This window comes from Dromiciops gliroides, chromosome 3 (genome assembly GCF_019393635.1).
Source record: "Dromiciops gliroides isolate mDroGli1 chromosome 3, mDroGli1.pri, whole genome shotgun sequence".
In the NCBI taxonomy this organism is placed as follows: Eukaryota; Metazoa; Chordata; class Mammalia; order Microbiotheria; family Microbiotheriidae; genus Dromiciops; species Dromiciops gliroides.
Window position 1 is genome coordinate 609192293 of NC_057863.1, and position 12789 is coordinate 609205081.

Consider the following 12789-nt stretch of genomic DNA (forward strand, 5'->3'; position numbering starts at 1 on the left):
TAGAGTGCTGCGGGCCTGGAGTTAGGAAGGCCTGAGTTCAAATCCAGCCTCAGATACTTAATAGCTGTGTGACTTTGGGCAAGTCACTTTATAACCCTGGTTTACCTCACTTTCCTCATCTGTAAAATGAGCTGGAGAAGGAAAGGGTAAACTGCTCCAGTATCTTTGCCAAGAAAACCCCAAATGGGGTCTGACATGATAGAGAACAACTAAATAACAACAGCAACTGTCTTTCTAAGAGTGCTGATTCATACCCTTGGAGGCGTCACTGACTCTTCTTCCCCCCCCCCATCTCCTCCAAGGGGCAAGTCACCTATAAAATGAAGGTGACAGACTAGATGACAATGTAAGGTCGGCTGAAGGCTTCCGGCTTTCAGTCTATGATCTGATGATTCCTTCTGGTTTTTAAGGATCTCCTCTTACAACTTATTTATATCACTTTCTGTGTATTTTACACTTACTTATTTGGAGGTAAGTTTGTATTTATTCCCTGCCCCCCAGTAAAATGTAAGCTTCTTCGGGGCAGGCTTGGTGGTGTTTCGTTTTTTTCAGTCTTAATATCTCTAGCATCAAGCACAATACCAGACATGTAGTAAGTGCCTAATAAATACTTGCAGAAGAATAAGATCCTTTTTGTTTGAATGCTTTGTCCTGCTAAAGGGCAACTAGGTGGCCCAGTGGATAGAAAGCCAGGCCTGAGTCAAATCCAGCCTCAGGCACTAGCTGTGTGACCCTAGTGAGTCACTTAACTCTGCCTCAGTTTCCTCATCTATAAAAGGAACTGGAGAAGTAAATGCAAATCACTCCAGTATCTTTGCCAAGGAAACCCCAATTGGGATCACAAAGAGTTAGATGCAACTAAGACAATTCAACAACAACCACCAAAAATGGGGATAATGGCAGCTCTTGCTTCACATGGTTGTTGTAAAGATTGAATGAGGGGGCAGCTAGGTGGCACAGTGGATAAAGCACTGGCCTTGGATTCAGGAGGACCTGAGTTCAAATCCAGCCTCAGACACTTGACACTTACTAGCTGTGTGACCTTGGGCAAGTCACTTAACCCTCATTGCCTCGCAAAAAAAAAAAAAGATCAATGAGATGATATATGTGAAACATTTTGCAAATCTTAAAGCACTATATAAATGTTAATAGCAATTAACATTAATGCCAGAGGGGCAGCTAGATGGTGCAGTGGATAGAGCACCAGCCCTGGATTCAGGAGGACCTGAGTTCAAATCCGGCCTCAGACACTTAACACTTACTAGCTGTGTGACCCTGGGCAAGTCACTTAACCCCAATTGCCTCAAAAAAAAAAAAAAAAGATTAGTGCCAGAGCTGGGACTGGAATCATAGAACCAAAATATTTTAGCGATGGAAGGGACTTTGACAGGAGGGGCCAAGGGCAATTCTGTGTCCTGGAATTTGGAGCTGGCTAGGGTGGGGGAGGCTTGCAAAATTCCAGTTCTAGTCTACTCCCTTCATTTCACAGAGGAAGAAGCTGGAGTTTAGAGAGGGAGCTCAAACTCAGACCCCACACTCTCCTTCTTCCCCCACTCCTCTCGATAAGGCATGAGGACTGCAAAGAGGGGAGATCATGGGGCAGTTAAGTATGACAAAGCTAGAGTTGCTGTTCACCTCCTTCCCTTCAAAGACCTTCTCTCAGCCTTTTCTAAATGCTGTTGAAAAAGATCAACCCCTCCGACTATAGGGCCAGCCCCATTTCTTCTCCCAAAGGACACAAGATAAGCTTCTCCCCACCAAGATAAGCTTCCTTTCTCTCCCTCCCTCAGCTGCTGATGCAGCTCCACCTGTTGGCATCAACTTATCAGCTTCTCATTAATATTTAACCATTATTTCGGGTCATTTAGAACCATCATTTCAGCAGGCAAGTGATAAATGGAAAGATTTGTCATGTATCCAGGCCCTTTCTTTAAAGCAAGGACTGCCTAGTGATCCCCTCAAACTTCTGAGAGCAAGCCCAGTTGACTACTTGAGGACATTATTATAAGAGAGATTACTCAGGGCAGCTAGGTGGCACAGTGGATAAATCACTAGCCCTGAATTCAGGAAGATCTGAGTTAAAATCTGACCTCAGACATTTGACACTTACTAGCTGTGTGACCCTAAGCAAGTCATTTTAACCCTCATTGCAGAGAGAGAGAGAGAGAGAGAGAGAGAGAGAGAGAGAGAGAGAGAGAGAGTACTAGACCTCTAAGGGCTCTCCTAATTCTTAGAATCTTTGAAATGTTGAATCAGTGTGTATTAGATTCTTAGAACATGGGTTATTAGACTAAGAAAGGCCCTTAGAATATCAGAGCTGGAAGGCAACAGACAATGTCCAAGTTGGGAAGAATCTTAGAACACAGAATGCCAGAGCTAGAAGGAAACAGTACATAGAATGTCAAAGCTGGAAAGAACCTTAGAACACAGAATGCCAGAGCTGGAAGGGCCCTTAGAACATTGAACATCAGAGTTGGAAGAGTCCTTAGAACATAGAATGTCAGAACTAGAAAGAATCTTAGAACAAAAAATGTCAAAACTAGAAAGAACCTTAGTGGGCAGGTAGGTGGCACAATGGATAAAGCACTGGCCCTGGATTCAGGAGGACCTGAGTTCAAATCTGACCTCAGACATTTAATACTTACTAGCTGTGTGACCCTGGGCAAGTCATTTAACCCTTATTGCCCTGCAATAAATAAACAAATAAATGAATGGATAGATAGATAGATAGATAGATAGATAGATAGATAGATAGATAGATAGATAGATAGATAGATAGAAAGAAAGAAAGAAAGAATAAGAAAGAACCTTAGAACACAGAATGTCAGAACTAGAAGGAAATAGTACACAGAACATCAGAGCTGAAAAGAATCTTAGAACACAGAATGTCAGAGCTGCAAGGGCCCTTAGAACACAGAATGTCAGAACTAGAAAGAACCTTAGAACACAGAATTTCAGAACTAGAAGAAAACTTAGTACATAGAATGAGAGAGCTGGAAAGAACCTTAGAACACAGAATGCCAGAACTAGAAGGAATCTTAGAACACAGAATGCCAGAACTAGAAGGAACCTTGGTATACAGAATGTCAGAGCTACAAGGTTTCTTAGAACATGGAATGTCAGACTGGAGGGAATCTTAGAACCTAGAATGTTAGAGCTAAGAAGGGCCTCAGCAACTAGAAAGTCAGATCTGGGAAGGGGCTTAGAACTTAGAATATTAGAATTAGAAGTTCGGCAGTGGCCAGAGAACTTTAGAAACTTTGAAGTCCAACCCTTCCATTTGAGAGATGCCTTGCTTAGGGTCAGACAGCAAGTTAGTCTACCTAGTCCCATACCAACGTGCCTGAAGGAGGATTGCCTTGCCCGTGTTCATTAATGAATCTGCATCTTTATAGCCTGAAGGAGGATTGCCTTGCCCGTGTTCATTAATGAATCTGCATCTTTATAGCCCAAGTGTTCCTAGGTGAGGGCAAGGGAAGCACAAATAAATACCTGCACCCTCAACAATCTTGTGCAAATCTAAGAATTCCCACATGGTGGGGGCACATGACTCTCAAGTTTTGCAATCCTTGACTTCCTGAGGGCAGGGTTAAGAGTTAGAAAGGAGGGAAGAGTCCAAGGGGGGAAGCTCAGGGCGGACAGAGCCTGAGTAACGTGACCCTTGGTTCAACTGTAAAATTGGACCTGGTTTATGTATGCCTCCCTAGTTGGGGTTAGGGGGAAGGTGCTTTAAGGTCAGGACAATACAGGAAGTGTGACTGACTTGCTGTGGGGATTGGGAGACCCAAAGGAATTCCTGCCTCAGATGAAGGCAAGATATTAAACCTTCCTGGGGGCGGCTAGGTGGCGCAGTAGATAAAGTGCCGGCCCTGGATTCAGGAGGAACTGAGTTCAAATTCGGCCTCAGACACTTGACACTTACTAGCTGTGTGACCCTGGGCAAGTCACTTAACCCCCATTGCCCTGAAAAAAAAAACAAAAACAAAAACAAAAAAGAACCTTCCTGAGCCTCAGTTTTCTCATCTGTAAAGTGAGATAATTGAGTTTCATGGTTCCCAAGGTCCTTTCCAGCTTTAAATCTCTGGTGATTAGCCCAGCACAGGGAAAGGTGTTGTCTACCAAAGCATAGGGTTAATTCATAGCCCAAAACAGAATTAATGCAAGTGTCCCCGTCCCCTTCAACTGACCCTAGCTCCAGAGTCACATCACAACCGTAGGAACATCCTTGTCCCTCTTTTGAGAACTCCCTCATTTGGGAGGATCTAAGGGAGATGAGGAGGGAGAGGAGGCAGCTCCACTTCTGTCACCTCTGGGACTATTTCTGCTCCCTGGAGTCCTTAATCCCATGAGCACTGACCCAGTTGGGTGGGTAGGAGACTCCCAGAACAATCATAGGATTCACAGATAGATTTCCAGGGGAGACTTCAAGGGTTATCCTACAGACCGGAAACTAAAGAGGGGAAAGGACTTGTCCACATTCATACTATATGTAGAAGTGGCAGAGCTGGGACTGGAGTCAAGTCTGACACTTTTCCAGGATAGGGAGGAAGGAGCTTTGTCCTCTAAAATGTTGGATTGGGTGAAGTCCCCCCCCCCCAATCAGTAGGGAGTGTACCTGGGGGGAGCCTGAGAAGGGAACCATCCAGAGGCAAAGTGAGAGGCAGCGGTATCTCAGGGAAGCCGAGCCTGACAGCCCTTCCTGTGTATGTTTGGGGAGAGGAGGGAAAAGTCTCCACAACTCACCCCAGTCCCACAGGAGCAACTGTGCTAAGAGAAGATTAGAGGCAATTACTGTATTCCTCACTAAGCCTTTTTGTTTGGAGATCTCGTCCAGCTCTGACACTCTATGTTCTAAGGCTCCTCCCAATTCTGCCATTCTATGCTAATGTCTCTCCCACCTGAGACCTTCTGTGTTCTAAGGCTTCTCCCAGCTCTGACATCCTGTGTTCTGAGGGCCCTCCCAAACCTGACATTCTGTGTTTTAAAAGTCTCTCACAGCTCTGCCATTACAGCTCTAACATTTCTAAGTTGTAAGTCAAAAGTGTCAAATAACCAGCCCACTGAACTGAGCCAGATTAAAATGTAATTGGGAAATAATAACAAGATAAATAACAATACAATAAACATAGATAATGTTAACATATGGTTTTCTAAATCAATATATGGCAGCTAGGTGGAACATTGTATAGAATACCAGGACCTAGAATCAGGAAGACTGAGTTCACACCTGGCCTCAGATATTTCCTAGCTGTGTGACCCTGGGTAAGTCACTACACCCTGTTTGCCTCGGTTTCTTCATCTGTAAAATGAGCTAAAAAGGAAATGGCAAACAGCTCCAGTACCTCTACCAGAAGAAATCCAAATGGGGTCAGGGAAAGTCAGACATGATAGAAACGACCGAAAAACACCAAGAAGTCAACATGCAGCAGCCTGAAGGAATTTTTCTATAAGGTTTACTGACCATAAATAAATAAATAAACAGATAAATAGATAAATGAATGAATAAATAAATAAATGGATAGATAAATAAATGAATGAATGAATGGGTAAATTAATAGATAAATAGATGAATGAATGAACGGATAGATATGAATACATAAACAAAAATGAATAAATAAGCAAATGAATGAATGAGTGAGTGAATGAATAAGTAAATAGATAAATAGACAAATAAATGAATGAATGAATAAATACATGAATGAATGAATGATAATTTTTTAAAAAAGGTTTAGTGGCCATGTTTCTATTTGAGTTTGGCACTACTGTTCCAAGACCCCTTCTGTCTCTGACATCCCATGTTCTAACTTTCTCTGTTCTTCAGACCCTTCCAGCTCTGGCATTTTGTGTTCTAAGCCCCTTTCTAGTCCCACCATCTGTGACCATGATCTTAGCTGCTATCACTCCTGGCACTAGAGTAAGCAGACAGGACCATTATTTCCCATTACTGCCCTGCCCTCTCTTTCCACAGTATTCAAAGAGCAGCCTCCCTCCAGGCTGCAGCAGCCCTTGACCTGATGTCACTGCCTGACCCTCCTCTTTCCCTCTCCTGAAACATTAAGCCTGAATCAGGAGCCATTCGAGGTACAAGCTGTCCCCTGCTTACAAAGGGCTTGTCTTTCAAAGGCTCTTTTGTCAGCCCTTTGGAACTCAGAGGAACAATGTTATAAATGCTCCTTGGCTTTCCAGGGTAGCCCTGAAGACTAATTTAACCCACAGAGACCCTATACATTTGCAATAAAAAATACACAAGAGAACACTAGCACTGTAATCCTTGTAATGAATGAGAAGACTCAAATCTGGCATTAAATTAGAAATGGGCTTTTAAAAACCTTGAATATTAGTGTATGAAAAAACCCAATACAGAAGAATCGAGCTTGTCAGGCTAGAAGAAATCTTACAAACCCCAAATACAGGGGTTCTCCACCTTGTTGGTATCGTGGATTCTTTAGGCAATCTCTTGAAACCTCTGGACCCTTTTTCAAAATGATATTTTTTTTAAATCCATAGGATTTCTAGGGAAACAAATATATCGAAATACAGTCATCACAATATTTGATAAAAAACAAATTTATAGACCCTAGATTAAGACCCCCTGCTGACCCAGCCACTTCATTTTTACATATGAGGAAACTGAGGCCCTGGGAAATGAAATGATTTGTCCAAGGTCACACAGATAGGAAGCGTCAGGTACAATTTGAATTGAGGTTCTCTGATTCCAAACCTAATATTCTTTCTCTTTACTAATGGCATATCAGGGCTTTCAAAGACTAATTTTTAGGATTCATAAACCCCAACCCATATCTTCAAGGCATTCACTGTAGGGACGGAGGGAGGGAGTGACTTACATAGAAGTTTCTCATATTTGGTGCCAGGAGTCAGTGAGGTGGAAGAGATAACAGATCAGGGAGGAGAAATATGGAAAACCAGATACCACTCTGCTTTTAATTAACACCAGATCTGAAGGCAGAGGACCTGAACATGAATCCCAACCATGTCACCTGTACAATAGTAGGCAAGTCACATAAACTAATGAAATCTTCCTTGGCTGCAAAATGAGCAAGTTGGACTCAGCAATCTCAATGTTCCCCTGCAAATCCAAAGCCTGTAGTGCTATAACTCACCAGGACTTTTAAAATGACCATTTGGTAGACTCATAGATATTATACCTTTACACTTTTTTTCTTAGCACTTGAAGATTTACAAAGCATTCGATAAAGACTCATGCTATTTGGGCAATGGAAAGGATGAAGAGCTATGAGAAAGATGAACTGGGAAGTGGTTGAATAGCCAGATTCAAAGAATAGTCATTAATGGTTCAATGTCACCTTAGAAGGAAGTCAGGGCAGCCAGGTGGTGCAGTGGATAGAGTGCTGGGCCTAAAGTCAGAAAGACTCCTCTTCCAGGGTTCAAATCCAGCCTCTGACAGTTCCTAGCTGTGTGACCCTGGGTAAGTCACTTAACTCTGCTTACCTCCATTTCCTCCTCTATAAAATGAGCTGGAGAAGGAAATGGCAAACCACTCCAGTATCTTTGCTAAGAAAACCCCAAATGAGGTCACAAAGAATCAGACACAACTGAAAAAACAGCTCAACAATAAAGAAGGAAGTGTTACATGGGTTGATAATAATTAGAGAACTGCAAATTAATGCAACTCTGAGGTTCTGCCTCATACTCATCGGATTGGCAAAGTTGACAAAAAAGGGGAAAATAACAAATGTTGGAGGGTTGGAGGGAAACAAACACATTGATTTACTGTTGGTAGAGCTGTGAATTGGTCCAGCCGTTCTGGAAAGCAATTTGGAACTATGCCCTCAAAGCTGCTAGACTGCATATTCTTTGACACTATAATACCACTATTAGACCCATACCCCAAAGAGATAAATAAAAAAGAGGGAAAGGACCCATATGTATAAAAATAACTAAAGCAGCTTTTTGTGGTGGAAACTAAGGGGGAGCCCATGAATTATAAAATAATTGAATGTGATGGAATATTATTATGCTGCAAGAAATTATAAAAGGCATAGTTTCAGAGAAACCTGGCAAGATTTATATGAACTGATGCAGAACAAAGTGAACAGAACCAGGAAAGCAATGGACACAATGATAGTAACATTATAAAGGCAAATAACTATGAAAGACTTAAGGACTCTAATTAATTCAATGATGATTCCAGATGATTTGTGATGTTTGTTATCCATTTCCAGACAGACAGATGATAGAGCCAAAGAGTAGAATGAGATATTGTTGGGGTTTTTTTTTAAAGATATAACAAATTTAGAAATCCATTTCGTTTGCTTATACATATTTGTTCACAGAGTTTGTTTTTCTTTCTTTTTTAACACAAGGGCAAAGGGAGAAATAGAGAATAAATACATTTTTGTTCATTGAAAAAATAATTAAACTAAACCCCCCAAAATAAAAATTACTAAAACAAGAGGGCTGGGCTAGATGGTCTCAGACATTCCTCTCAACTCTGTGTCCTATTGACATGGATGCTGGATTTCGAGGGATTTGGGAGATCATCTAATCCAGCCTCCCTAGCTTTATAGATGAGAAAAGTGAGGCTTAAAGAATAAAATCACAGGACAGCTAGGTGGCGCAGTGTATAGAGCGCCGGCCCTGGGTTCAGAAGGACCTGAGTTCAAATTCGGCCTCAGACACTTAACACTTACTAGCTGTGTGACCCTGGGCAAGTCACTTAATCCCAATTGCCTCACCAAAAAAAAAAAAAGAAAGAAAAGAATAAAATCACAGAGATATGCGTGTAGCAGAAACGGGATTTGAACCCAGGGCCTCTAGGTCCCAAGCCCCCATTTTATCCACTACACAACGATAGCCTCCTCTCACAGCATTCCAGTATACTTTCTATCCTACCCTGGGGCGCGGCGGGGTGGCCTGGGCTGAGAGCCCTTGGAGCCCCTGGGGGCTACTCACACCTGTTCCGAGAGCCGGCTAGAGGCCAACTGGGGCCAGAGCAGCTCCTACATTCTCACCCCCTTAGGAACTCCCCCTCCCACCCCCAGATGGTTCTCACCCATTGTCATGGCACGACCCGGGCTGATGCTATATTTAAGACGTCTCTGCTGTGCCCAGAACGCATTCTTCCGCTCCCAAGCTGTTGTCCTGAGCCCCGGACGAGAAGAGAAGAGAAGAGACCTCCCGCCCCCTCTTTCCTAATTTTCCGCGATTCTGAGACCTCCGTGAGTCAGACTTTGGGAGTTGGTTGGATGTCGGGGCATCCTGAGAGAATAAGCTCTTCCATGAGAGCATTGGGGAGATGCATTGGGAACAATTTCTATTCATTGGGACTGTTAGATTAGTTGGATGGTTGGTATTGGAAGGGTCTGGGGGTGTGGGAAAGGGGCCTGGCCCACCCGAGAACCATGACACTGAACTGAAGCCAGAGACGCTGTGAGTACCGTGAGCATCCGAAGCGCCCCCACACACACACACACACATCGATCTCTGGGAAGCAGCGGGGTTCCCGCCCTCACAATTCACTGGGTGTGTAACCTGGGACAAGGTGCTTTTGCCTCTCTAGGCTCAGTTTCCTAATCTGTAACGGGTGGACAATGCTATTTAAATCTCTTACCTCGAAGAGCTGTGGTGAGGAAAGGCATTTTGCAAAGCACTGAGAGCACGTTAAAATGCGATGAAATATAAGATAGAGAATAAGAATAGTGTGGATCGCATAGATGTGGGATCCAAAGGTTAAGAATTCGAGCTTGTTCAGAGAAGAGGAGGGGAAGTCTTAGGGAGGGGAGGGTACTGGGGGAGCTGACAGACCACCCCCTTCCCGTTCGGAATGGAGGAGGGGGAAGGAAACATACCTTCATTAAGCACCTACTATGTGCCAGGCACTGTTCGGAGTGCTTTACAAGAATGATCTCATTTGATGTTCACAACACTCCTAGCAAGTAGGTGCTTAGTAAAATACTCTGGAGAACGAACCTTCACAGACAGTGTGTGGAAACTCAACGAATGCCAGCTCTGGAGCCAGAGCCCTCCTTATCCCTGGGAGCTGCGGTTCTGCTCCCAGCTGGTTCACTTATTTATTAGCTCAGACATCCTGGGTAAATTCATTTAAGTTGACTTCGGTTCACCCTGGGCTTTGGGTTCCTTATGGGTAAAATGAAGGGTTTGCACTGGACAATATCTAAGGTCCCTCCTAGCTCCTTCCCCTCCCAATTCAAGACATCGGAACCGTGGCTGTGGCCTTAGCCAAGAGCCCTGCATTTCATGGAATTGTAGATAGGACCAGGGGAAGAAAGAAGGCCTCTCAGAAACAGGGTTGTCTGAGGGGTAGCGCCCAGGTTTGGACAGGTAGCTTAACTTGACTAGTTTTCATCCCCCATTTATAAAACTGGACAGCAAAACGGGACAGAAAGCCCAGAGGATGTGGACTCAGCATAGCTGGGCTTGGGCTCTGGCATTTACAGCAAGTTGTTGTTCAGTGGCATCCAACGCTTTGTGACCCCATTTGGGGTTTTCTTGCCAGAGATGCTGGACTGGTTTGCCTTTACGTCCTCCAGGTCATTTTACAGATGAGGAAAGTGAGGCAAACAGGGTGAAGTGATTTGCCCAAGGTCACCGCAGCTAGTCAGTGTCTGGGGCTGGATTTGAACGGAGGAAGAAGAGTCTTCCTTACTCCAGGAACAGCACTATAGCGCCACCTAGCTGCCTTACAACACAGTGTTTTGCAAACATTATAATGCTATATTAAAGGTGTAGTAGTAGTAGTAGTAGTAGTAATTATTATTATTATTATTGGTGGTGTCTGTTTTACTACCATTATTAATTATCTCTCCCAATAGAATATCAGCCCCTGGAGGGCAGGAATTGTTTTGTTGCTCTCTTTGTATTCCCAGTACCTCTAGAACAGTGTCTTGTCATAATAGGTGCTTGACAAATACTTTTGATTGATCAGCAATTTTATAAAGTCTATAAAAAATACTTTCTTCCAGGCAGCTAGGTAGCGCAGTGGATAAAGCACCGGCCCTGGATTCAGGAGTACCTGAGTTCAAATCCGGTCTCAGACACTTAACACTTACTAGCTGTGTGACCCTGGGCAAGTCACTTAACCCCCATTAACCCGCAAAAACAAAACAAAACAAAAAAACCCTTTCTTCCTAATAAAGAAGGAAGGGCGAGTCTGATTATGCCCATTTTATAGATGAGGACAATGAAGCTCTGAGCAGGTTAGGATAGATTTCGATTCCTCACATCCAGTCTACCTTCTCTGGAAGTATACCTTTGCATAGCCCTCACTCTTCCTATGTCTGAAAGGGGGCCCCTAACAAAAAGACTCTGTGCTCAGGGCTGAGGACTCAAAAGGAACTGGGGCTTTGGTGGGAGGGCAGGAGAGCAGAGAGACTGCAAACCTACTCCAATTTAATCTCCCAGCCATCAGTCAGTGCCCTAAAAAAAATTTGATGGCTCATTCCCCCTAAGCCGGCTCTTGCTGCTGGCAACAGTGAGAGCATCCAGGCAAAGGCGCCAGAGGTAGGAGAGGGGGAGCTGCCCTAAGTTGTAACCCTTTTCCTGCTGGAAAAAAAAGAAAAGTCAGCTAAGGAATGTCTCTGAGATTCTGTAAGACAGCGGGGTGGATGGTGTGTCCTCTGAGCTCTTGCCCAGTTCTGAGAGTCTGTTCTAAGGTTTCTCCCAGGATTTTAAGGGGCTTACACGTCATGGGCACTTACGAGTTTGTTGAATTTAATCAAATGAGTCTATAAATGTGCTTCCTTTGCTCCATATCATACCTCGGCCAAGGGGAAAGGCTCATCTGTTGCGCCAGAGCTAGACACAGAGTCAAAGGGATGGGTTTCCAGGCCCAGGGGGCCCTCTGCCTAAGAGGGCAATTCTGATTCTCCATCGTGGTGCCCAATGGGAGAACTGGCCATCACCACCACCAAAGGGGCCACACAGGAAGAGGCCTTAAAGGGATCTGAAAGGGCCTGGGACCCAAGGAAGAAGCAAAGAGAAAGCTGAGCCTTTCTCCTTAAGCACAGGCCCTGCTGGTGTGCACCATCTCTACTCTGGGAGACAGCAGTCACGGAAATGTCCCATTAGAACAGGGTTTTAAATGGAAGGGGTTATATTTAGCCTGAAGGTAATAGGGAGTCATTAGAGTTTATTAAATAGGAGGGGGTGGGCAGTGGCCATACCTACAATTTAGGGAAATCATTTTGGTGGTTGAATAGAGGATGGATTGAAGTGGGGAGAGACCCACCAGCAATCTATAGCAAAAACTCATGAAGTGACGAGGGTCCTTACCTCTTAAGAGCTTCGTTGTCCTCATCTATAAAATGGGCATAATGAGACTTGCCCTTCCTATTTCATTAGGGAAAAAAGTATTTTTTATAAACTTCATAGAATTACCAAATCAATCAAAAGTATTTGTTAAATGCCTATTGGGGGAAGACACTGTTCTATAGGTGCTGGGAATGCCAGTGTCAGAAGAGAGAGGGGGGAGTATTGGATAGGTGTGGCAGAGGTGAAATTGACATGCCTTGGCAATAGCTTGGATATGGGGGTAAAAGACAGTGAGGAGTTCAAGATGACTCCCAGGTTGGGAGCCCCAGGGAGCGGGAGGACTGTGTTACCCTCTACAATAATACGGAAGGTAGGAGCAAGGGAGACATTTGTGGTTGTTCAGTCATTTTTCAGTCATATCCTACTCTTTGTGACTCCATTTCGGATTTTCTTGGCAAAGATGCTGGAGTGGTTTGCCATTTACCTTCTCCAGCTCATTTTACAGATGAGGAAACTGAGGCAAACAGGGTTAAGTGA

The 12789-nt window shown here is 43.9% G+C and overlaps 1 protein-coding gene across 2 annotated transcripts in view; it reads left to right on the forward strand.

The window, feature by feature from the left end:
* The first annotated feature begins 9067 nt into the window (after positions 1 to 9067).
* Positions 9068 to 12789, forward strand: part of MYOM3 (myomesin 3) — an 86519-nt gene continuing 82797 nt past the window's right edge. For both annotated transcript variants that reach the window (XM_043990905.1, XM_043990906.1), the window contains exon 1: positions 9068 to 9200. The gene's annotated coding sequence lies outside the window, so the exon portion shown is untranslated. The remainder of the gene's footprint in view (positions 9201 to 12789) is intronic.